Consider the following 27,086-nt stretch of genomic DNA (forward strand, 5'->3'; position numbering starts at 1 on the left):
AAGGTTCAGCGAAGAGCCATAAGAATGATTCAAGGATTAGAAAACATGCCTTATAGTGATAGATTCAAAGAGCTCAATCTAGTTAGCTTAACAAAGAAAACATTAAGGGGTGACTTTTTTATAGTCTATACAGATCTACATGGAGAATAAATATTTGATAATGGGCTCTTCAATTTAGCAGAGAAAGGTATTACACAATCTAATGGCTGGAAGTTGAAGCTAGACAAACAGACTGGAAATAAGGCATATATTTTTGTCAGTGAGGGTAATTAACTATTGGGTTATGGTGGAGTCTCCATCACTCACAATTTTTAAATAAGGTTTGGATGTTTTTCTGAAAGATCAATTCTAGCAATTATTTTGGGGAAATTCTATGGCCTGTGTTATATAGGAGGTCAGAGTAGATCAGTGGCTCTCAACCTTTCCAGACTACAGTATCCCTTTCAGGAGTCTGATTTGTCTTGCTTACCCCCAAGTTTCACCTCAATTAAAAACTACTTGCTTACAAAATCAGACATAAAAATACAAAAGTAGCTCAGCACACTATTACTGAAAAATTGCATATGTTCTTATTTTTATGATATAATTATAAAATAAATCAATTAGAATATAAATATTGTACTTATGTTTTAGTGTATAGTATATAGAACAGTATAAACAAGTCATTGCCAGTATGAAATTTTAGTTTGTACTGACTTCGCTAGTGCTTTTTATGTAGCCTGTTGTAAAGCTATGCAAATATCTAGATTTGATGTACCTCCTGGATTACCTCTGTGTATTCCCAAGGGTACGCGTACCCCCTGGTTGAGAACCAGTGCACTAGAGGTAGCCCAAGTATTTGACTAGCATGCCAGATTACCTGAATCTGGAAAGACAGAAGCCAATGCAGAAACTTACTTTTTTATAGCTGCAGGATTGTTATTGTTTGATTACAAAGAAGTATCATATAGTTTATGATCATTGCCTTAAATTTCTAAATGGGAAGCTTTGTTTCCTTACTTTAGTAAATGAACAAAAGAAAGCCTATATAAACCTTCTTGGATAAACTGCATAGTCTATCTTGAAACTAGGAGTTAGTCTCTTTCTGAAATGTTGCTTAGTGCAAGGTTTTCCTGGACAGAACATGTGCACATCAGAGAGGCCTTTGCTGCAGAATTGACCCTCTGGGTGTGCCTCCCCCCCGCCAACTTTGCCAGAGCATGCTGGAGAGGAAAAAGTGTTGGGGGGGGTGGAAGTACAATAAATGAGTCCAAGAAATAAAGCAACATTTATTTCCATTGTCCCATTGTGTGAGAACAAGTGAAGGATGGTGATGTTTGGCAAGCCATCTAGTTTGATAGTTCCCCAAAGTTCACCACTTGAGAAATATCTCTAGGGTCAGGGACATTTACTCCCAGAGGCTTATGTCCTAAATCCAGACTTTGGATGTTAAAGGACAGATTCTCAATTGCTGCAAATTGATGTAGCTGCATTGAAGTCAACCAGGTGTGGATTTGGCATGTAATGTCCACTGTCTGGTTTAGAAGCAAGAACTTCTCGGAGTGAATGTCCTCTGTGTTTCTCAACTTCTTCTGCTTTTGTATGGGAAGAAGAAGATAGTGTTGTCCCAGACAAGAACTCTTGACAAAATTTCACATTGCTAGTCATACCAGAAGATAAACAAATCTACGTCCAGTAGCCTTTTGACAACATTTGACAACACACAACAGGAACATCACATGAAGGTTGTTGTCATGATCTTATTTGTCTACTAATGTTGTCTTTAGGGGACTACAAAACTAAAAATAGCCCAGGAATTTGCTAAGCAGTTAAACTTTACTATTGACTTTTGTCATGACGTTCGATTTATTCTATAAATGTATAAAAAAGGGACCCAGTCCAATTTGTTGGCCTCTACATAACACTTTTTCACAAAAATAAACCAGACTGTTCACCTATCCCACAAAGTAAGTATACCTCTCACAATAAATAGGGCTGTCAAGCAATTAAAAAAGTGAATCATGATTAATCACACGATTAATCACACTGTTCAACAATAGAATACTATTAATTTCAATATTTTAGATGGCTTCTACATTTTCAAATATATTGATTTCAATTATAACACAGAATACAAAGTGTACAATGCTCATTTTAAATTTATTTTTGATTACAAGTATTTGCCCTGTAAAAAGCCAAAAGAAAAAGTATTTTTCAATCCACCTCATACAAGTATTGTAGTGCAATCTCTTTATCATTAAAGTTGAACTTACAAATGTAGAATTATGTAAAAACACCTTCATTCAAAAATAAAACAATGTAAAATTTTAGAGCCTTCACGTCCACTCAGTCCTACTTCTTATTCATCCAATTGCTCGACAAACAAGGTTGTTTACATTTGTAGAAGATAATGCTGCCCACTTCTTATTTACAATGGCACCTGAAAATGAGACTGGGTGTTCTCGTGGCATTGTTGTAGCCAGTGGCGCAAGATATTTACATGCCAGATGCACTAAAGATTCATATATCCCTTCATGCTTCAACCACAATTCCAGAGGACATGCGTCCATGTTGGTGATGGGTTCTGCTCAATAGCAATCCAAAGCAGTATGGCTGTGTGTTCATTTTCATTATCTGAGTCAGATGACATAGGCAGTAGGTTGATTTTCTCTTTTGGTGGTTCAGGTTCTGTAGTTTCTGCATTGGAGTGTTGCTCTTTTAAGACTTCTGAAGGCATGCTCCACACCTCATCCCTCTCAGATTTTGGATGGCACTTCAGATTCCTGAAACTTGGGTCGAGTGCTGTAGCTATCTTTAGAAATCTCACATTGGTACCCTCTTTGTGTTTTGTCAAATCTGCAGTGAGAATATTCTTAAAAGGAACAACATGTGCTAGGTCATCATCCGAGACTGCTATAACATGAAAATATGGCAGAATGTGGGGAAAACTGAGTAGGGGACATACAATCTCCCCCAAGGAGTTCAGTCACAAATTTAATGAACATGTTATTTTTTTAACGAGCATCATCTGCATGGAAGCATGTCCTCTGGAATGGTGGCCAAAGCATGAAAGGGCATACAAATGTTTAGCATAGCTGGCACGTAAATACCTTGCTGTGCTGGCTACAAAAGTGGCATGCAAATGCCTGTTCTTACTTTCTGGTGACATTGTAAATAAGAAGGCGGAAGCGTCATCTCTTGTAAATATAAACAAACTTGTTTGTCTTAGCAATTGGTGGAACAAGAAGTAGGACTGTGTGGACTTGTAGGCTCTGAAGTTTTACATTGTTTTGTTTTTGAGTGCAGTTATGTAACAAAAAAAATCTACATTTGTAAGTTGCACTTTCATGACAAAGATGTTGCACTACAGTACTTGTATGAGGTGAATTGAAAAATACTATTTCTTTTGTTATTTTTACAGTGCAAATATTTATAATAAAAATATACACTTTAATTTCAGTTACAATACAGAATACAATACATATGAAAATGTAGAAAAACATCCAAAATATTTATTAAATTTCAAATGGTAGTCTATTGTTTAACAGTGTGATTAAAACTGCCATTAATCATGATTAATTTTTTTGAGTTAATAGCATGAGTTAACCTTGATTAATTAACAGCCCTAAAAATTACTCTATTATTAATGCCTAATCTTGGAGGATTGGGTGCTGTTGAGAAGCAAAAATTCTTGTTAAACTGAAGGAGATTTGCATGATTTTCAGCACCTCCCTGTGGTTGGCCAACTACTAATGAATTTATAGCAGAGTGCACTTTTGTTTAATGATCTGCCCATTCAGCATAATCGTAATACACAGAATCTGAGGTTATTACAAAACATCTCATTTCAGTCTCAAAAAAATTCCGTTGAAGCAAGGACTTTAGTATTAGCTATTCCTAAATGTGATTTCTCATTTAACCATTACTACCCATTACCACCACCCTAAATTTACATTTGCATCAATTACCTTTTAATCCAGGCTCAAAATGCTCTCTTGTTGACAGATGTCAACACAAACTTCTGTGCTTCAAATAAAGGAATAGGATGATAATTTCTTACTTTATTCAAATTTTAGATGATGCACTGTATAAATGAAAAGCTGTTTTAAAAAATAATTTAGTGCTTTTGATTTCATTTTATGTTAACAATTTTATCTTCTGTGATATATAAAGTAAATATATATTAAAGATGTCAAAATTACTGTTCACAGTCTTGCAGCAATATTTTATTATGAATCATTGGCACTACACATCAAATTTCTTCACTGTTGGTTATGTTTGTTGCTGGAAATGTCAGTTTGACTTAATCACAAAAGCATTATTTCTTTATCTAGAATTTTAAATTGTGTATATTTATTCTGAAAAGGGAAGAACTGTACATGGCATCAAGTTGAGACCGTTTTAAAGGTATGGACTCTTTAAATGACATTTTCACCTTCAGCAAATACATCTTTGCCTGGTAGAAATGGTGATGCAATGATGCTGCAGGCAATCTATGATACAGTCATGTCACAAATAGGTGTCAACTCTCATTACATTCTCAAGTATAAATCCCACTTATCAGTCCCCACATAGTTGCAGATGTTCTAACAATCCCATTTTACCATGATTGCACTGAGTCTGACCCTCAAATACGTTAGGATATATTTGTTACAGCTTCTGTAGATGTATCAGATTTTGGAACATTATGTGTAGTTGTGTAGCCACATGGAAATTCTGATCTCAAGTAGCTAGGGAATAAACCAATTTTATTAATATTAATAATATTTGTATTTGTATTTGGAAAATAAAGTGATTTTTATTTTTTTCCCCCGATATCCTTGAAGTCTGTTTACATGTTTTAGAGCATTACAATAAAAATAATTGTTCTTGAAAACTCAGTACTTAATCTATATTTAATTAAATATAATACGGTTGCGAGAAATTACATCAGTTTATGGTATGTTGTCTTCAGTTAGTGAAAATGTCGCTTGTTTTCAAAGGGTCTTTGCTGATGCTCATTTATAATAGGATTTTAGTTAATTAATATTAGTTAATTGAGGGAAATGGATCAGCATCCTTGTCATGCCACCCACCAGTACCTGACAGGAGTCAGGGAAGCTAATGATCCAACCAGCGAGCCGAAATCCACAAGCACCAGCTCAACAAATCCTGGCATTGTCGTCACCGACAGCTCTAAAGTGTAGCCTGGTGAATTCTATGTCATTGGTCTAGCTCTACGGGTTTGTCAGCTTCCAAGCATGATTTACTTGGCGTTCTTGCTCATTGACATACTATTAACATCATTTGCTTGCAAGAGACACACATGGCAACTGCCAAAGCCGGGCGTTATAGTATCAACGGCTTCAACCTGTTTTGCCATGTGGCACACCTGAAGCACGGCCAAGCCACATACGTTTGATCCGATATTGCAGATGCCATTCAGCTGATGTCTACCGAATTCTGTGACACCTTCCAGGCTGACGGTTTCTGGCTGGCAAATGTTTACAAGCCTCCAAGTATCAGCTGGAACCAATAGATTCCACCAAGCCTGCCACACCCAGCTATCCATGTTAGAGACTTCAACAGCCATCACACAGACTGGGGGTAAAAGGAGGTTGACACCAATAGTGAACAACTTGCAGACTGGGCATCTCAAAATGATCTCACACTTATCCATGATGCTAAGCAGTGAGGCACATTCCATTCTTCTAGATGGGATCATGATTCCTCTCCTGACTTGTGCTGGGTCAGTTCAGTTCATGGCCATCCTCAGACAGCAACATGCCAAGTCTTGGATAACTTTCCACACAGCCAACACAGACCATCACTGATCCATATCGGGCTATAGTTCCCAGTTGTCAAGAGTTCCAAAAAGAAGAAATGGAACTTCCAAAAGGCTGACTTGGAAAAATACAGGGAAACGCTGGAGAAGAGTGTGGTGACAATACCAGCTCAGTATATCTCAATAAATGAGACCTATCATCGCTTCTGCGGTGCTAGCTACAAAGCAGCCTGCAGAGCCATCCCATGGGGTTGCCTCCCAGTCTACATCCCCTGTCTTGACTCGGAGAGTGCTGCCAGGCTTTAACAATATGAAGCACCCGATGACCCAGATGTTGCTGACCATCTGACCGAATCATTGGACATTGAGCCAGATGGGAGGAGACGACCAAGAGGATGAGCTTTACCTGTTCCATCCACTAGTGTTGGAGTCTGCTCTGATGCCTTGGAGCAGTGCAGCAGCCACCTGCACTCTACTGACCCTCAGTGACACCCAACCAGATAGCCAGACACCTACTTAAAGTGGCCAGAGCACCTTTGGAGAAAGGTGCAAAAACAACTGAGGAAAGAATAGCATATGTATAAATGTGCACACCAGATGAGAAGCTGCCAAGAACCATTCACTGTAACAGAGCTGGAACAGACACTGGGTAGCATCAAGTGTGGAACAGCTGTGGGCTATGACAACATACCTCCAGAATTCCTGAAAAACCTTGGCCTCCGTGCTTGGCTTTGGCTTGTGAAGTTCTTCACCAGGGTCATCAGTGAAGGGAGGCTACTGAAGATATGGTGCACCGCAAAAGTAATTGGCCTCCTAAAGCCTGGAAAGGACTCAAGTCAAGCATCAAGCTATTGTCCAATATCATTATTGTCGGTGTGCTTCAAGGCACTGGAGCACTTGGTCCTACAGCACATATTATCTAACATGGAGAGAATTTTGAGCCCTGACCAAGTAGGTTTTTGTCGAGGCCGTAGCACATGCAACCAGGTACTTGCGCTGACAAAATTTGTTGAAAGTGGCTTCCAGAGAAACTTTAAAACAGGCGCAGTTTTCATCAACCTAACAGCAGTATACAATATGGTATGGCATACTGGTCTGCTCATGAAGGTATCATGGGTCCTGATACCTTGAGTTACAGGTATCGTTGAACTGTTCCTCCATGATAGGAAGTTCAGAGTCCATATGGAGGGGGAAGATGAGTGCTTGGAGACAACAGAGCAATGGGTTACTCCAGGACTCTGTGCTTTCTCCAACCCTGTTCAACTTTTACATCAATGGCCTGCCAACAATGGTTTCACGAAAGTTCACTTATGCAGACAACATCTGTTGTGGTACCCAGTTGATGCCACTTTAAATTGGGAGATGACAAAATTAGCTGACTACTGTAAGACTTGGCGCCTCCAGCCAAGCATCATAAAAACAGTCTCCAGTTTGTTCCATCTTCAATACACCAGCACAACCTGAGAACTGAACGTTTATCTGAATGGTCAGAAGGTGAAGCATGAAGTAGAGTCAGTCTATCTAGGTGTGACCTTAAATTGCACACTGAGTTACCATGCCCACCTGAAGAAGACAGCAGCTAAAGTTAAGACATGCAATAATCTTCTTAGCAAACTGGAAGGTTTGTCATGAGGTGCTCATGCTCCAACTTTGCGTACATCAGCTCTTGCCACCTCGTATTTGGTGGCAGAGTGCTGTGCACCAGTTTGGAGTCGATTGTCACACACAAAACTGGTAGATACGCAGTTACATGCCATCATGTGTATCATCTCTGCATCTGACTCCACTCCCATGGCTTCCAGTTCTGAGCAATATCATTCCTCCTCATATCAGGCAAGAGGTTGCCACTGGAAAGTTACTGGAGAGAGTATGTGCCAACTCAAGCCTGCTGCTGCACAATGACCTTCTTAAACTATCAGCTGCACATTTGATGTCACGTCTTCCATTATAGTCTCATCTGCCATGCCAGGATGTTAGGGTGGAAACACTCCAGTGAGAAAAATGGATATCTGTTATAATCTCCAACTAGTCCCTCATCACTGACCCCACAATTTGCCCACCTGTTTTGACCTGCCCCATTGCCAATGGTCCCTGTTGAACAGGTTCACGACCAGGCAAATTCTCTCTGCAGCCAACTACTATCACTTGGGCCTTCATATCAGCCCTTTGTACAGCTACAGTGCAACACAGACAATGATGCACATTGTTGATGAATGCCTGCTGACTAGGCTCAGTGGTGGCCTACAAGAACTGCATTACACCACTAAAGATGCCATCGCTTGGCTAGATGACCATGCACACGCTAAATAAATAGTTAATTAATAGACATTATGAGGCATTTTGTGGCTTTTAAGGCCACAGCTACATTGCTATGAGAGGAATAATTATCTGTTGGAGACATCCTGGCTGCCTTTTTGTCCCAGGTATAGAATGTCTCCAGGGCACTCAGAAGCCAACTTCTTTAAACAGGGTGCATTTTGAAGACCCCAAGCAGTCTTCTGTTCACTAGAAGGTGCAGAGGGAGTCATGCCTTTTCCATGAGTCTAGCAGCACGGTTTTTTTCTAACACTGCAAAATGAAACACAAGCACCATGAGCCTGGCTTTCTGCTGTATTAGAGAAAGAGTGGATGTGAGCTCTGTGTTTTGGTATGTGCACATGAACAACTACAACTTGCTCCTATGTGCATAACTATTACCATAAATCTATAGGAATAGATTATGATACTCTGAGTCTGGTTTAATAGCACTTTACTTCACAAGCATTATTCCATTAATTTCAATAGGCTATTCATGGAAAAAGCTACTTCCACCATCTGTCCCATAATCAATAATGTATTGTGAATAAGGGTAATACATAGTATTTAGGAGAGGTAGGTTTAGTGGGATTAATTCTTCTCTTAATTACACTAGCACAACTCTATTAAGTCACAGGTGGCTACATGGCGACAACTGAGGGCAGATTTTGACCAGAAGAAAGAGCAGATTCCAAAAGCACAAGAAAGGGTAAAATTCATAGGTAAATCAAAGGTCTGGACTCTTCTGTAACCAACCCTAGGGTTCAGCCCAATTCCAATCCAAACTGACGGAACCACTTCTACATCAACAGTTTGCTTTTCTGGCTTCCTGTTGCTTGTGTATTTTTCTCTTCTTCATTTCAGCAGTGTTCTATGCTTTTTAGGGTTTGTCTACACTGCAATGAGAAGATTAATTCCAACACGTGTTGACATACATGAGCTAGCTCTGAGCTAACTAGCAAGAGTACCAATAGCAGTGAAGCCACATCAGTTTGGGCTTCAGAATAGGCTGTACAAGCTTGCCCAGGAGCCTGGGTATTTACCTAGGTGAATAGCCCACACGGAAGTGCATGCTGTTGTGGCTTCACTGCTGTTGGTACTCTCACTAGGTAGATTAAAGCTAGCTCAGGTATGTCTACACATGCTGCAGTCAACTCCCGTTGTAGTACCCTCAGTGTGTAATAATTACTATAGTGCCTTATCTATCATAAAGCCATGAAACATTCAAATATTCAGTAAAAAATTCTAAATTAGATAATTGAGCACCCTATTAGTGCAAGTATTAGGTGTTACTGCGGTATGAATGTTATTAGCCACAACCAGTTTGGACTGCATCATACAGATCTCTACAGATATATAACAAATGGCAGTCTGAGCCCCAAACAGCTTTCTGACAAACACAAGACACTGAGCCATTTGCTGGCTGCAGTTGAGCTGTATTGAGCTGAACAACTACTTTTCTTACCCAAATATCAAGAATATATTTGCTAAATTACCCATGAAAAAGGTGGCTAAATGATGCCAAGACTAGTTTATTGTCTTTATTGATTGGGTTGTTTGTTTCTTTATAGTCTAATCTCTGTGACTTTCCTGTGTGCTTTCCTTTAGCCCTATGAGAGTACAGTCAGTCTCTGTTAGGCAGCCTATACCTGATTGATTCTGCTATATGTGTATCCCATTCTGACACAAAAGTGTCTAGGGCTAATATCAATAGTACCCATATTTCTCTACAGTCATTTAGATTAGTATGGTCTGATTTAAGGCACTTGGCCTTTCTGGGCTCCTTCTACGTCCAGACTTTTCTATGCCACACCTCTCACAAAGAAGCCATAAATATTCCTACTAATATTTTTACTCTCCCTGAAAATAGCAAGGGTGGAGGGGATGGGGATGGGAAATTTGATTCTAAAGATGTAACTATTCCCAGCTAGCCAATGAGGAATTTTCAGTGTAGTGAAAAGTTCATCTTCTCTTTGGAGACAGCAAGTGTCATTTCTGTGATGATCCCAGGCCATGGCTGTTTGAGAAGAGTGAGAAAGCATCACGTTTATTTCTCAGTCAATATCTCCATGCCTCATGCCAGCAACTAAAATGATCAAGAAATTACATTTCTGCAGTATATGCAGTTTCTGTAGATCATGTCAATATAATCTGGTGCTGCACACCCAGAGATAACTTCTGCAATTCAAAAGCTACTGCATGAGAAAATACATTTATATTGGAGTATTGCTTAATTATTATATTTGCATATGTATGTGGTTATACAATATGGCAAGGCACTTTTTATAAAGGTGTGTTTTTTCATAGTCCTTACAACAGACTAGTTGACTGTAGATAAATAAAAGAGAATGTGGTGGACACTGTGTATTTTAATGTCAGTATGGCTTTGACAGCTTACCCCACAGATAAATTAGAAAAGTATTATCTGACTGATATGTGATGAATAAAAACTGTCTTACAGAAAACCAGTTATCACTGTGTTATTTAAATATGGAAAGTGTTGAGTGTCAGAGATTTGCAGTGATCAGGCCTGGACTAGGTTTATACTAGAGCCCAGATTTCAGATAGGAGGCAGAATCAAGGCTATGATTTTGGTGTGTATTTGATGGCAGTGAACTAGTGAGATTGCAGCCTCAGACAACAAATTCATGTAAATAAATATGCATTGGACCAGAGGACAAGTGAGAATGACTATTGCCTGGTGGTTAGGTCACTAACCTGGGATGTGGGAGACCCAGTTGCCAGACCCCCTCTCCAATGAATATTTAATTATTTTTACATGGTGGAACAGCTTCAGCAAGAGAGACCAATCACTGTATACCACATAGCAATGTGGTTAGGTACCTTTCTGAGTTGGTAGATCTACATCAGGCAGAGGGGGCATTGAACTGGTGTTTCCCACATCTTGGGTGAGTACTCTAACCACTGGACTGAAAGTTATAAGTGGGGCACCATCACCTCTTCCTCTTATTTTGTGCGGGCTTAGGAGTGCTCAGAGGACACCTACTGGTCAGGTCCTGCAGGTGACACAGGTGGAAGAATGACTCATTTGAGGGTCCTGCTGGGGCTTAGATGCTAGCTAGGTGCCTGGGTACCTAGACTGAGGCAGCTACACTCATGCTTACTGATGGAAGCACCTTGGGGACCTATTAAATTAGGTGGCAACTGAGCAGAGATTTTTTTGAGGAGCTCGGTGGTGCCTAAATGTTGGATTTAGGAATCTAACTGCACTTTAGGCACCTGATTCCTTTTGTGAATCTAGCTCTTTGGCCCTGAAGTAGTAGAATTTTACTCAGCTGTGATCACACCTTCAACACTACAAGTGATCTGAGTATATTCATTTCCAGTTACATCACTTTTTGCTCAGACTTTATTTCAAGTACATTTCCCATTGTAAAGGCTTTGGGATTTGTCATAAAATCATTGTAATGTAGGGCTGGAAGGAACCTTGAAAATACATATATGTCCATCCCCCTGCACTGAGGCAGGACCAAGTAAACCTAGACCATCCCTGACAGTGGTTTGTCCAACATGTTCTTAAAAACCTCCAACGATGGGGATTTCACAAGCTCCCTTGGAAACCTATTCCAGAGCTTAACTACCCTTATAGTTAGAAATATTTTTCTCTTCATGACTCTTGATCTAAGATTGTATGGGTTCATGCAGGAAAGAAAACAATTGTGTTGGTGTACCATTGGCTACCTCCCTCTTGAGAGCACCATCTATATTACTAATTCCAATTTCAGGAGTCTGAGAAATTGATAATACTTTTCTAGGTTGGTCAGCAGACCTGCTCATGTACTTTTGAATGGACCAAATCCTGTAGTCCTTATGCAAACAAAACAGATATTAACCCAGAAATGAATTACCTATTCTTTTCAATAGAGGGCAATCAGACACATGGCACACACACACCAGCAATCAACAGAAAGGCGGAGTATTTAGTTGTACTAAAGGTTTATGAGATACATACTCAAGGAGCCACACTAGTCTAAGGAAGCATTTGCACCACTGTCTTAGACTCTAGGGATTGGAATGAGTGTGACAGGTGTCAAGCATAAAAAAAGGCCACCAATGATAAACCAACATAAGTGTTTTGCCTGATAAGTGCCAGAACATATGTCCTGCTATCTCACTCTGCAGTGACTGCACTTCAAAGAGGATACTTAGAAGGATAAATGACCATCTGAACTTGAAGAAAAGCATCTGCAATTGCATTTTCATTTTGCAAGTACAAATATTCTGTGGTATTTTCACATGCATTTATATTTTTATGGGTAAAACCATTGAGCAAGTTTGGTGTCTATATAAGTATCTTGCTTTTCAAAAGTGCTGAGCACCCATCATTCCAATTTGAAGTTAAAGGGACTTGTAGTCAGGATTTTTTTTTATTGTGGGGTGTGGGAGGAATTATGGATTTAGATGCCTAACTTTAGGCAGCCATAATATAAAATGTTGGCCTTGACCCTTACATTTGTACCTTCAGATGTTTTTTCTTTGGCTCATCTTCGAGAGATTTTACCTCAAGAAAATCTCAGTCACTAAATCTTTTCTTGGAAATATGAATGTTTTAGCAAGTAGAATCAAATTATTGGAATGATGTGAAATCTGTTGTTTTCCCCTGAAATGCATATAGTATGTCAATTATTACTCTTCTGCAGTTACTGATTTCAGAACATAGATGGGAACAGAAGACAAAGGCAAATTTGCAAATGGAAGATACTGTTATAAGTTACGTGTCTCCTTAAAGCAGTGGAGGGATGCTCAAAATTAGTAGTTTTATTTAAAGAATTCTAGGGTATTCATTTCTTTGACATATAGTCCTCTGATCTAGAATTGATGGCAGGTAGTTTAATATGACTCTTACAAACAACTTTCAGAAATGAAGAGATTGGCAGAAAGATATCACTGGGAGCCTTACATATTGCTTTCAAAAGTAGTTCTGAATTGACATAAAATTGATAGCTTTCTTTTAATAGCTTTTTGTAGTCATACGGAGCTGGAGGGAAAACCAATAACAAAGGGAAATTGTACAAAAATGAAATACTGTATAATAAGGTGAGCTACCGAGTAGTTCATGTTCCCTAATTGTAACAGTGCACATCCATAACTCGTCAACGAATATATACATAATATTATGCAATCTATCCAATGCTTGTATATTTTAAAATTAGGAAGGCCATTTGTCTGGTTTTAAGATAGACAGTCGTGTTTATGTATGGTTTGTCTGCTGTCCAGTACTGGTATGAAAATAGATGTGGTTTTGTCTGATATACTACATGGAAGACACCATTTTGAAGAATGCATATGAGATCACACCAGAAGAGGTGGGGTCACACAGGCAGGGGCAGAGACAACCAAAGGAATCTTGTTCCATATTCTGGGTATGCATCAGTTGCCACCCTATTTAAAATACTTAAGAGATTTAAGACTGGACAGATCTCCCCCTCTTTATTTTCTTTGTGATTTAACATTTTCACCTTTACAAAGGAGGAAAGGAGTGTGGCAGGAAAGCAAAGAAGAATATAATCTAAAGCTGTAGCAGAAAGAAATATAAATAGCATGATCTGATTCCCCTCCTCCTCGCTGATTTAATATCGGCCTAATTCCATTGACTGCAGTGGAATTACTCCAGATTTACAAGGGGATAATCATATCCATTCATATGTGCAAGATTACAGAAACAAGAAATATGCTGTGTACTGCAAATTACTCTCACCTTAAATCATATGGGTCCAGAGCGAGAGTACACATTTTTAAACTCTCTGGCTTTATCTTTAAAGGTGATAATTAACTCTCTCCAGTCACCAAATTTCCCAAACCACTGTAACATTCACACCTGTTAGATCTAAATTAAGCCATTGGACATTCATTATTTTTTTAAAAAATAAGTCCATGAGAGGCATTCAGAATAGTGATGACTGCTATTATATACACTTGGCTAGAAAAGATTAGATACAGGCACACAAAATAACAGATTTCAAATAACCATATGATGTCTGAGTCAGCAAATATCCAACATGCTTTACTCTGTATTACACGGACTAATATTCAGAACACATTTAGCATGGGAACTTGGGTGCCATTAAACACTGCAAATGTCCTCTATGCATCATAACAGCAGGAAAACCTGCTAAAAAATAACTTTGCGCTGACCTACAGTGAAAATTTTATGTTAATAGAGCTCAAAATGTCTTACCTATTTCTCATGTCTCACCTGCAGTAGCAATGGTTACAACATTAGATTGCAGCAGAGAATCTATCAGGATACTGGTTTAACATTTATTAAAAGGCTGCTTGCATGGTAGAACTGTACTTTTTGCTAATGTGCAAAATTTTGCATTGATATTACAGTAATTCAGAAGGTACAAAATCTATTTTGCTTGTATACAAATCAGAGATGTCAAAAGTACAACCCTTTGGCCAATCCAGCTTGCCATAAGAATGGACCAGACTCATGCCCACACATCATTCCTTACTGTATAAGGATAGCCCCCAGACAGATCCACTTGTCTCTTACTTCATCAGCTGTGTACTGAAAACAAATGCTTACCTACAGCCAGAAACCTGTGCTGGTATTTTCTAAAAAAATAAATAATAATAATAAAAAAAGCTTTTCCTGACTATATTAAACTTCCACCATTACACCCTGCATTCATTTTGAGTATCAAGAGTTGCTGTCATATTGTTTTAATGGAGGATGGTGGTGGTGGCCCATTTGTGATAACCATTGATGCAAAAGATACTTGCCAGCTCATTGATAAAGTTTGTGAACAATTTGGGGATAGTAGCTAAGTGTCTTTGGCTAGAAGTGCCACCAAGTTGTTCTATGACTCTAACTATAAGCAATTGTGAGATTTTGCTTGTATTGCACTTTAGATTTGATGTGCAGCCAAGAGATGGACACTAAGGTCCAGATCCTGAAAGGTATTTAAGCACTTACCTCCCAATGAAATCAAGGGCTGTTTGGTGCCTATAACATCTCTGAGAATCTGGACCTAAGGAAGTATATTCAAAGGAGCTTTAGAGCTGTAGGTGATCATCGCCCATTGAATTTGAGGAGCTAAATCACTTAGGCTCTTTTGAAAATCCCAGTCAAACCAATGCTTCGTTTTTTTGGTGTTTTACTACATTATTAGGCAGTCAGCACAACTAATCAGAGCCCCCCAAGATAATGCTCTTAACCAGATGCTGTAGGCTTTTATCAGAGATATTGTGTGGCCATTCCTGACTGATGGCCAAAGTTAAGTTTATGTACTTGTGAAAAACCTAAGTGGTTTTTTGTTGTTGTTTTTGCTTCAGATTTCTCATAGAAACATAGGAAATTTGTATAGGTAGTTGACCTTTATTTTGCTCTGCATGGACCTTAGATATGTCTGGGCTTAGGTGCAGCACAGCTGAGCAGGGGAAGGAAAAGTGGATCTAAACCATCTTTCTACTTCCTACAACCTTAGGGGACAGTCAAGGGATGCATCACATGGTGCAATCTGGAACGACTTAAATCCATTCTCATTTACAAAGCTTGTAAAGGCTCACTGCCATTATGTTAGCAAGGATTTTAGTGATGCCAGCTCTTGAGATTTTATTGGAAGTCTCACTGTCATTGATGTTTTTTCTAAAAGCTTCAGCTCCTGGAGTCATGTGATTATATGAGAATTTCAGCCTTTTATTTAATTTTTTCCCCTCATGATTACAGAGGAAAGCTTGAACATGTGAACCCTATAGACTGTGGTACTAGAAAAAACATTTTTACAAATCTTAAATATTTAAGTCAATCACATGATATTTTGGAGTCCAACTCTTGATTGTTGAATGACTGAGATGGGAAATACTGGGATTGTCTTGAGCATAGTGTACTTCAGTCCCCTTTATAACAGCTCCCACTCCTGACTCTCCCCACAACAAGCTTCTTTCATCTTCAGGGAAGGGAGTTATGGTCCTGAGTCAGCTCTGTGAACTGATTCCCGTGTGTCAGGCCTGGCAAGCACAAAACCAGTGGAAGTGTGGTTTAGGATCTAACCATTTGATTTAGCCTTTTATATAAATTGAAACATACATTGATATTACCATGTCCACCAAGGGGCTTGAAGGAAATAATATACCAAACTACTGGAGCAATAATTTCACTGCAGCTACAAGTTGCTATTTCAAATCACCCCTTCAACAAAAAGGGAGCACAAAAGTGGCACTTATGGCAAGACAGACGTGATTGCAGTGATATGTAATAATTAGATAGAATATGTTTCCTGTTCAGGTACAATGAATTTAGCTCTGCTAACCAGGGCTGTCAAGTGATTAAAATATTAATTGTGATTAAAAAAAATCATCATGATTAATCACGCTGTTAAACAGTAATACAATACCATTTATTTAAATATTTTTGAATGTTTTCTACATTTTCAAATATATTGATTTCAATTACAACACAGAATACAAAGTGTACAGTGCTCAATTTATATTTATTTTTATTACAAATATTTGCACTGTAAAAAAACAAAAGAAATAGTATTTTTCAATTCACCTTATACAAGAACTAGAGTGCAATCTTTTTATCATGAAAGTTGAACATAAAAATGTAGAATTAGGTACAAAAAACTGCATTAAAATATAAAACAATGTAAAACTTTAGAGCCTACAGGTCCACCGAGTCCTACTTCAGCCAATCGCTCAGACAAACAAGTTTGGTTACAATTTGCAAGAGATAATGATGCCTCCTTCTTGTTTACAATGTCACCTGAAAGTGAGAACGGTGTTCATATGGCACTGATGTAGCCAGCATCACATGATATTTACATGCCAAATGCCCTAAAGATTCATTTGTACCTTCATGCTTCAACCACAACCGAAAGCAGTGTGGACCATGCATATTCACTTTCATCATCTGAGTTAGATGCCACCAGCAGAAGGTTGATTTTCTTTTCTGATGGTTTGGGTTCTGTAGTTTCTGCATCTGATTGTTGCTTTTTAAGACTTCTAAAAGCATGTTCCACACCTCATCCCTCTCAGATTTTGGATGGCACTTGATTCTTGAAACTTGGGTTGAGTGCTGTAGCTATTTTTAGAAATCTCACATTTGCGTTTTGTCAAATCTGCTGTGAAAGTGTTCATAACAGGAACATGTGCTGGGTCATCATCCGAGACTGCTATAACATGAAATATATGGCAGAATGCAGGTAAAACAGAACAGGAGACATACAATTCTCCCTGAAGGAGTTCAGTCACAAATTTAACGAACACTTTTTTTTAACAAACATCATCTGCATGGAAGCATGTCCTCTGGAATGGTGGCTGAAGCATGAAGGGTCATACAAATGTTTAGCATATCTGGCACGTAAATACCTTGTGATGCAGGCGACAAAAGTGCTATGTGAACATCTGTTATCACTTTCAGGTGATATTGTAAATAAGAAGCAGGCAGCATTATAGCCCATAAATGTAAACAAACTTGTTTGTCTTAGCGACTGGCTGAACAAGAAGTAGGACTGAGTGGATTTGTAGGTCCTAAAGTTTTGCATTGTTTTGTTTTTGAGTGCAATTATATAACAAAAAATTCTACATTTGTAAGTTACATTTTCACAATAAAGAGATTTCAGTACAGTACTTTTATGAGGTGAATTGAAAAATACTATTTCTTTTGTTTATCATTTCTACAGTGCAAATATTTGTAATAAAATAATAATATAAAGTAAGCACTGTACACTTTGTATTCTGCGTTGTAATAGAAATCAATATACTTGAAAATGTAGAAAAACATCCTAAATACTTAATAATTTTCAATTAGTATTCTACTGTTTAACAGTGTAATTAATTTTGATTAATTTTTTTGTGTTAATTGTGTGAGTTAACTGTGATTAATCGACAGCCCTACTGATAACACATTGGTCAGTGTGGCCTAGGTAAATACCTAAGTCAACAGACTTTCTAATGTCAGAACTAGGCAGGAAATGCCTCTTCCCTCCCATGGAATAATTATAATTAATAATTAAAGCACACATACACACACATAAACAAACAAAATGATTTTTCAGTTTTGGACCAATGTTTTTTTCTCCAGTTTTCTGATCATAATACTTGAACATTTCTAAGGAAAGCCAATTCTTCTCATTACACTTTTTATTTTACTGAAAACCCAATACTCTCTCTCTCTCTCTCTCTCAAAAAAAGTTCAATTGTTTTTGTTTTGTTTTGTTTAAACAGCCCTACTTCACACCAGTAAAGCTGCTTATATGAAGGAGGGTCACTGCAATTTTAAAAAGTGGCACCAATTGTTTCCATTTTTCACATAATCCCTGGTTATGATATTGGAGATATGAGCCAGAGAAAAATGGAATTCATGCTTCAGCACTCTCATTAATTCAGGGTCAGGATACTGCCCAGGAGGTCTCATTTTGCACTTGTTTACACTACTCTCTTGGCCTGTGGTTGGACAGATCAAGCTCACATTGTCTCATCTGCTTCCCTTCAATTATGCACAGAGTGATTGCACTGCACTTTTTACTTTTCTGTGATAAGGCATGACCCGCTATGGGTACCCTTCCATGGCAGGCCATAGTAGAACAAGTGTGCCTGCCTCACATTCTTTTCTTAACTCTGTGCACATTTTCTTGTCTCAATAATACTGTCTTTGGGGCCAGTTTATTACTGAAACATTGTTTAAATAATTCCATGGAAAAAGTCCTAAACACAGTCCATGTCTCACACCCAGTGTATACAAGTCCTTGAAAGCCTACATCCTATACAACTCCATCAACATAGCATATACCGTTGTATATCCTACCAGATCCCAGGCACTTCTTCAGTCATCTCCTGTCCTTTTACCAGAACAGCCACCCCACACCTACCTGCTGCAGTGCACCTGGGCTCTTCCCAGCAGGAATGCTTACAGCCTCTCTTCTGGGATTTCATCCCCTCTAGTGGTGCACCATCAGCCTTCTCCAGCCCTCTGGTTCCAGCTCTCCTGCAAGGAAACATCAGTGGGTAAGCCCTTCTGCTGCTCCCCTGCCTTCAGTCCTCTCTGACCATCAGTTTCAGCTCGCTGGCTTAAAAGTCAGCTGTCAGCTCCCTCTGCTGGTCTCTGGCCTTCAGTCCTAGGTCTCTGGCTTGGGGAGGTCTGTAAGCAGATACCTCATGCTGGTCTCCTGTCTTCAACTTTTGTGCAGGAATCACCAATAGCTTCCTTCAGAGATCTCCTACAGTCACCTGATTTCTGTCAGCCCTTACCTGCTTATTTCTTGCTCCCCAAGCAGTTCTCACCTGCCCTTTTGCTGACTGACCCTCAGGCAGCTCCCATTTATATGACTTAGGTGTCCTCTCTTCAGAACCAATTAGGAGGTAGCTGATAAGTCACAGGTGTAGTGGCCTATTTCTTCTTAAAGGGCCAGTGCCACCCTGTGACATCTTTTTTCTGAAGGTTTAAAATGTTTTTCTAATTGTGCTGTACTCAGGTCTTTCAGTTACTGGGGTTTGAATATAAAACTTTTACAGCCAAATTCTTCCACACTTACTCTTCAACATGAGACTTCTCAAGAAGCGAGATACTACTCAATAAGGGGAAAGGTTTCTGAATGTGGATCTGAATGTTGCTGTAGTGAAGAGCTCTACTCTCTTTCAGTATTTTTGGTTTGCCACTAGAGAACAATTTCTACAACATAAACAATTCAGGTTTGTGGGGTTTTAATAAGTAAAGGCCTTAAGGCCAGAGTTAGAATGAAAACTCTACAAAGAATTATCTTTCACTTATAGAAAATAACCAAATCTGATCAAATATGTATTTATTTCTTTTTGCTTTATTTCCCCCTTTCAATACCTTTCAAAAAAAAAAAAGAAAAAAAAAAGGGCAGTAAACACTGGAATACTCTTCATTTAAAAATAATACCAAGAAGCATATCCTAATAGTAATGAAAACTGTGAAAGATCTTTAACTGATGTAGAATTGCTGGATGTCAATAAGAAATTAATTCATTGCAGTTGTTTCTTTTAAAAATATGATCTCAATAAGCTTAGTCACATATGATCAGACAATGCATCTGCTTGGAATCAAGGCATGACTCTTACAACTTATTATTACTTGGAAACATTTTATTAGTATAGGAAGTAAACCCTACATTGCAACATAAACCTCTGAATTAAAACGTTATTACAGTGAGGAATGACTTAATTCAAAGGATAAAATGTAACACTTGTTTAGTATTGGTAATTAGTAAACTTGTAACTGATTCATTATTGAAAAACTCATAAAATGATCATTAAAGGAACACATTTATTGTGAGAATCATTATTGAGGACTATGAACATGATCACTCCCTACACTGTGCTGAACGGAGCATGCAGACCCTGAGTCAGTGTGGAAACTCATCCTCCTTTGATTTTATATCTGTTATTTACTCAAAAACTGTAAAACATATCTCTGAACTTCCTCCCCAATTTTAGCTGTTTCAAGAGTTGATTTGGAGGAATTTTGACACCTACCTTTCCAATTCAGGAAAACATACCAAATTCATGTAGTTCAAAGTCCATGAGTTTACAAGTAGTTAATTCCAACCTAGTGAAAACTTTCAACTCACTTGTATCTATACTAGCAAATTTTCATTATTGTTATTGTTCAGTAAAGTAAATGTAATCTTAAAAAGACACAAGAACAACGAATATTTATATTTCTTTAGGCACAAGAATCAAACATAAAGTCTCCCATAACAAAAAGGAACATTTAATAACATAAGAGCCATTGTTTTCTTCTTAAATAGGAACTCTGTTACCAAACACTTTTTAAATGTGTGACCTAATCCACGTTTGAGCTCAGAAGTAAGTTGCCTGGGTCTGAACCATTACACAGCCTGGCTCCTTGAACTGAAGTTTGGAAGAGGAATATTATCAGAACATAAGAATGGCCATACTGGCTCAGACCAATAGTCCACCTAGCTCAGTATCCTGTCTCTGACAATACACAGTTCCAGATGCTTCTGGAAGCTTAGGGACACCCACAGCATGAGGTTGTGTCCCTGACTATCTTGGCTAATAGTCAATGATCAAGCTATCCTCAATGAATTTATCTTATTCTTTTTTGAATCCAGTTATAATTTTGACCTGGATAACATCCCATGGCAACAAGTTCCACAGGTTGACTATGCATTGTGTAAATTGTGTTTGTTTTAATCCTGTTTCCTATTAATTTCATTGGTTGACCCTTGGATTTTGTGATATATGAAGGAGTAAATAACAATTCCTTATTCACTTTCTCCCTACCATTCATGATTTTACAGACCTCTAGCATATCCCTCACCCCTTAGTTGTCTATTTACTAAGATGAACTGTTCTAGTCTTTCTAATTTCTCCTCCTATGGAAGCTGTTCCATACTCCTAATCATTTTTGTTGCCCTTCTCTGCATTTTTTCCAGTTCTTTTTTTTTTTTTTTGAGGTGGGGTGACCAGAACTGTATACAGTATTGAAGATGTGGGCATACCATGGATTTATATAGTGGCATTATGCCATTTTCTATTTTTATCTTATATTCTTCTCCTGTTGGTTCCTAATATTTTGTTCGCTTTTTTGACTGTTGCTGTTTTCAGAGAAAAGTAAAAGGAGTACTTGTGGCACCTTAGAGACTAACAAATTTATTAGAGCATAAGCTTTCGTGAGCTACAGCTCACTTCATCGGATGCATTTGGTGGAAAAAACAGAGGAGAGATTTATATACACACACACAGAGAACATGAAACAATGGGTTTATCATACACACTGTAAGGAGAGTGATCACTTAAGATAAGCCATCACCAACAGCAGGGGGGGGAAGGAGGAAAACCTTTCATGGTGACAAGCAGGTAGGCTAATTCCAGCAGTTAACAAGAATATCAGAGGAACAGTGGGGGGTGGGGTGGGAGGGAGAAATACCATGGGGAAATAGTTTTACTTTGTGTAATGACTCATCCATTCCCAGTCTCTATTCAAGCCTAAGTTAATTGTATCCAGTTTGCAAATTAATTCCAATTCAGCAGTCTCTCGTTGGAGTCTGTTTTTGAAGCTTTTTTGTTGAAGTATAGCCACTCTTAGGTCTGTGATCGAGTGACCAGAGAGATTGAAGTGTTCTCCAACTGGTATGAACAAGAGGCTACTAGGCAGCTCTCCAACACCACTTTCTACAAGCCATTACCCTCTGATCCCACTGAGAGTTACCAAAAGAAACTACAGCATTTGCTCAAGAAACTCCCTGAAAAAGCACAAGAACAAATCCGCACAGACACACCCCTGGAGCCAGGACCTGGGGTATTCTATCTGCTACCCAAGATCCATAAACCTGGAAATCCTGGACGCCCCATCATCTCAGGCATTGGCACCCTGACAGCAGGATTGTCTGGCTATGTAGACTCCCTCCTCAGGCCCTTCGTTACCAGCACTCCCAGCTATCTTCGAGACACCACCGATTTCCTGAGGAAACTACAGTCCATTGGTGATCTTCCTAAAAACACCATCCTAGCCACTATGGATGTAGAAGCCCTCTACACCAACATTCCACACAAAGATGGACTACAAGCCGTCAGGAACAGTATCCCCGATACTGTCACGGCTAACCTGGTGGCAGAACTTTGTGACTTTGTCCTGACCCATAACTATTTCACATTTGGTGACAATGTATACCTTCAAATCAGCGGCACTGCGATGGGTACCCGCATGGCCCCACAGTATGCCAACATTTTTATGGCTGACTTAGAACAACGCTTCCTCAGCTCTCGTTCCCTAATGCCCCTACTCTACTTGCGCTACATTGATGACATCTTCATCATCTGGACCCATGGAAAAGAAGCTCTTGAGGAATTCCACCATGATTTCAACAATTTCCATCCCACCATCAACCTCAGCCTGGACCAGTCCACACAAGAGATCCACTTCCTGGACACTACGGTGCTAATAAGCGATGGTCACATAAACACCACCCTATATCGGAAACCTACTGACCGCTATTCCTACCTACATGCCTCTAGCTTTCATCCAGATCATACCACTCGATCCATTGTCTACAGCCAAGCGCTACGATATAACCGCATTTGCTCCAACCCCTCAGACAGAGACAAACACCTACAAGATCTCTATCATGCATTCCTACAACTACAGTACCCACCTGCTGAAGTGAAGAAACAGATTGACAGAGCCAGAAGAGTACCCAGAAGTCACCTACTACAGGACAGGCCCAACAAAGAAAACAACAGAACGCCACTAGCCATCACCTTCAGCCCCCAACTAAAACCCCTCCAACGCATCATCAAGGATCTACAACCTATCCTGAAGGACGAGCCATCGCTCTCTCAGATCTTGGGAGACAGACCAGTCCTTGCTTACAGACAGCCCCCCAATCTGAAGCAAATACTCACCAGCAACCACAAACCACACAACAGAACCACTAACCCAGGAACCTATCCTTGCAACAAAGCCCGTTGCCAACTCTGTCCACATATCTATTCAGGGGATACCATCATAGGGCCTAATCACATCAGCCACACTATCAGAGGCTCGTTCACCTGCGCATCTACCAATGTGATATATGCCATCATGTGCCAGCAATGCCCCTCTGCCATGTACATTGGCCAAACTGGACAGTCTCTACGTAAAAGAATGAATGGACACTAAATCAGACGTCAAGAATTATAACATTCAAAAACCAGTTGGAGAACACTTCAATCTCTCTGGTCACTCGATCACAGACCTAAGAGTGGCTATACTTCAACAAAAAAGCTTCAAAAACAGACTCCAACGAGAGACTGCTGAATTGGAATTAATTTGCAAACTGGATACAATTAACTTAGGCTTGAATAGAGACTGGGAATGGATGAGTCATTACACAAAGTAAAACTATTTCCCCATGGTATTTCTCCCTCCCACCCCACCCCCCACTGTTCCTCTGATATTCTTGTTAACTGCTGGAATTAGCCTACCTGCTTGTCACCATGAAAGGTTTTCCTCCTTCCCCCCCCTGCTGTTGGTGATGGCTTATCTTAAGTGATCACTCTCCTTACAGTGTGTATGATAAACCCATTGTTTCATGTTCTCTGTGTGTGTGTATATAAATCTCTCCTCTGTTTTTTCCACCAAATGCATCCGATGAAGTGAGCTGTAGCTCACGAAAGCTTATGCTCTAATAAATTTGTTAGTCTCTAAGGTGCCACAAGTACTCCTTTTCTTTTTGCGAATACAGACTAACACGGCTGCTACTCTGAAACCTGTTTTCAGAGAACTATTCACAATGATTCCAACATCTTTTTAAGTGGTAACAGCTAGTTTAGATCTCATCATTTTGTATTTGTAGATGGGACTTTTTTCCAGAGTGTTTCCTGATTATTTATGAATATGTTGAACAGCACAGCACAGGGCTCAGGCCAGATCCTTGTAGAACCCTCCTATTTACTTTGCACTTATCAACACTGAATTTCATCTGCCATTTTGTTGCCCAGTCACCCAATTTAGTGAGATCCCTTCACAGGCAGCTTTGGACATAACCATCTTGAGTAATTGTGTATCATCTGCAGGTTTTGCTACCTCACTGTTCACCCTCTTTTCCTGATTATTTATGAATATGTTGAACAACAGAGGTTCCAGTTCGCAACCTTGGCAAACCCTGCTATTTACCTGTCTTCACTGTGAAAACTGCCCACTTATTCCTACTCTTTTTTTCTCTATTGTTTATCCAGTTCAATAAAGAATGGACAGGACACCTACCCGCCCCTCTCCCCCCGCCCGTGCTCGACACTACTGCTGCCCCACATCTATCATATGAGTTGCATACCGTTTAATGTGGATTTTGTAGTCACTGGATCTGTGTAACTGTAGGCCCAATGGCCACAGTTTAGTGACACAACCCCACAACTGCTCTGGGCTAGCCTAGAAAAAACTTGTGCAGTATCCAACTCCAGAATATGCCAGGGATGCACAACCCTCTTCACAACCCCCCAATATCCTGTGCAGAAGAACCATTGCAGATTTGGGGGGGGGCTTGCTGTAACCACAACATTGCCAAGTAAGTGTCACCTCAATGTATTTTTCTTATTCACTACCATATAGAAAGGCCTTGCTGTTATCAAGAATGTTATAAGACATATTGCCCCATTCAGAAGTCATTGAGAAGTCATTGAGTCTTCCTGTAGCACCATTGAGGAGGAACCAGGAAGTATTGTTACTCTTTTTGCTAGCTATTTTTCTGAGAAAGAGACAACTCTTAAACACTTTCATGACACAAATTCCCATACCACCTAAAAGAATGTGGTTAGACCGGTGCATTTACTGCACTGTGATTCAAGTGAAGGAGAGAGAGTAAGCTAACAGTGTGTGAAGAGCCTAGAAAATGGGGAGTCTGTGAACCAGCTACAGTACCCGTGCACTTATATCTTATTTGGTACTGAGCCAAGGAGCTCACACATTTATCACAGTATGCTGGTACCACTTCTGATCAATGCTTCCTCCTGTGACTTCCTCAAGACTGCACTGTAATTAAAGTGTGCCTCTGTGAGGGGTCTAACAGGAATAATCATTCAGGCACAAGAAACATGTGTCCCCTTTCCTTCCTTCCCTCCTCTCCCCCCGCCATGCGTACACAGAGATTAATATTTTCTCCTCCTTCTTGAATTCTAGGATATTTGCCAGGTATTAATTATAAAATAATATAGCGCAGAAGAACCTTTTTCAGTAACAATTTCGTCTCAGTTACAAGAGTGTACCGGGTTGCTGCTGCAAAGTTACAATTCCCAAGATACTCCTTTCCCTCAAAAGAATATGTGACAGCCCAGATTTATAAAAATATAACCACTAGGAGAAGACCAATGTTCATACTCTGACAAGCATACAAAATACTGTGAGGAGTTGGAGAGTGTAATGGATAAAATATTCATTTTTCACCTGTGGGATTGTGGAGAAGATCTTATGTCTAAGGATGAATTAACAAAAACTAACTGACTCAGTGAATATGTGTTCACATGCAAATTAGACAATCACCAGGAGTCTGAATCAGGAGAATCCTAACCCTTGGCCATTAAAGACAAAAAGGTTGTGTTTTGCAAGTAAATTTTGGTCCACTCACAAGAAAAGATTTGAAAATAAATTGTAATATGTAGCAGAGGGATTGCCTTTCTTATGTGCCGGGGGGTGCTTGATCCCCAGCTCTGCCCCAGGCCCCACCCTCACTCCACTCCTTCCCCCAAGGCCCCATCCCCCACCACCTCTTCCCACCCCTGCCCTGCCTCTTCCCGCCCCTTTCCACCCCTTTCCCTGAAGCACCTCCTGTACAGCCATGGAACAGCTGATCATGATGAGCAGGAGGCACTGGGTGAGAGGGGGAGGCACTGATCTGCAAGGCCTCTGGTGACTGCTTAGCACCCACCATTTTTTCCTCATGGTTTTTTCTCAGTCCTGGAGCACCCACAGAGTTGGTGCATATGGTCTAAAGAATACTGTATTACTGGTTGTGCAAGTAGTGACCTGGAGTTAAGAATACCTGGCATTTCCCATGGTGAGACACTGTTTCCAGTTGTTTCAGAGTAGCAGCCGTGTTAGTCTGTATTCGCAAAAAGAAAAGGAGTACTTGTGGCACCTTAAAGACTAACAAATTTATTAGAGCATAAGCTTTCGTGAGCTACAGCTCACTTCATCGGATGAAGTGAGCTGTAGCTCACGAAAGCTTATGCTCTAATAAATTTGTTAGTCTTTAAGGTGCCACAAGTACTCCTTTTCTTTTTGTTTCCAGTTGCTTATCATTTTGCCTATCTTCAACTGCTTTCGCTGAGTTTTTCCATGGTGGGTACTTCCCTCATCTGAATTTTTTGAGAAAGTTTCAGCAAAAATGGTTCAGAATAAGATTAAGGAAAATTATGTCATTTTATCCTTTTTACAAAAAAAAAATTATGATTGTTTAATTGATAAGCTCTACTTCTTCAATCATTTGGAGCAGAGACTTGAAATTTACCAGTGGGGTGACCTTTATGCCAGGGATGTTCCATTTACTTTCCCCATGAAAAACCACCAACATTTGGCCAAACCAAAAAACGCTGATTACATCTTAGTTTGCACATA

Source organism: Dermochelys coriacea, chromosome 1, assembly GCF_009764565.3.
Source record: "Dermochelys coriacea isolate rDerCor1 chromosome 1, rDerCor1.pri.v4, whole genome shotgun sequence".
Lineage (NCBI taxonomy): Eukaryota > Metazoa > Chordata > Testudines > Dermochelyidae > Dermochelys > Dermochelys coriacea.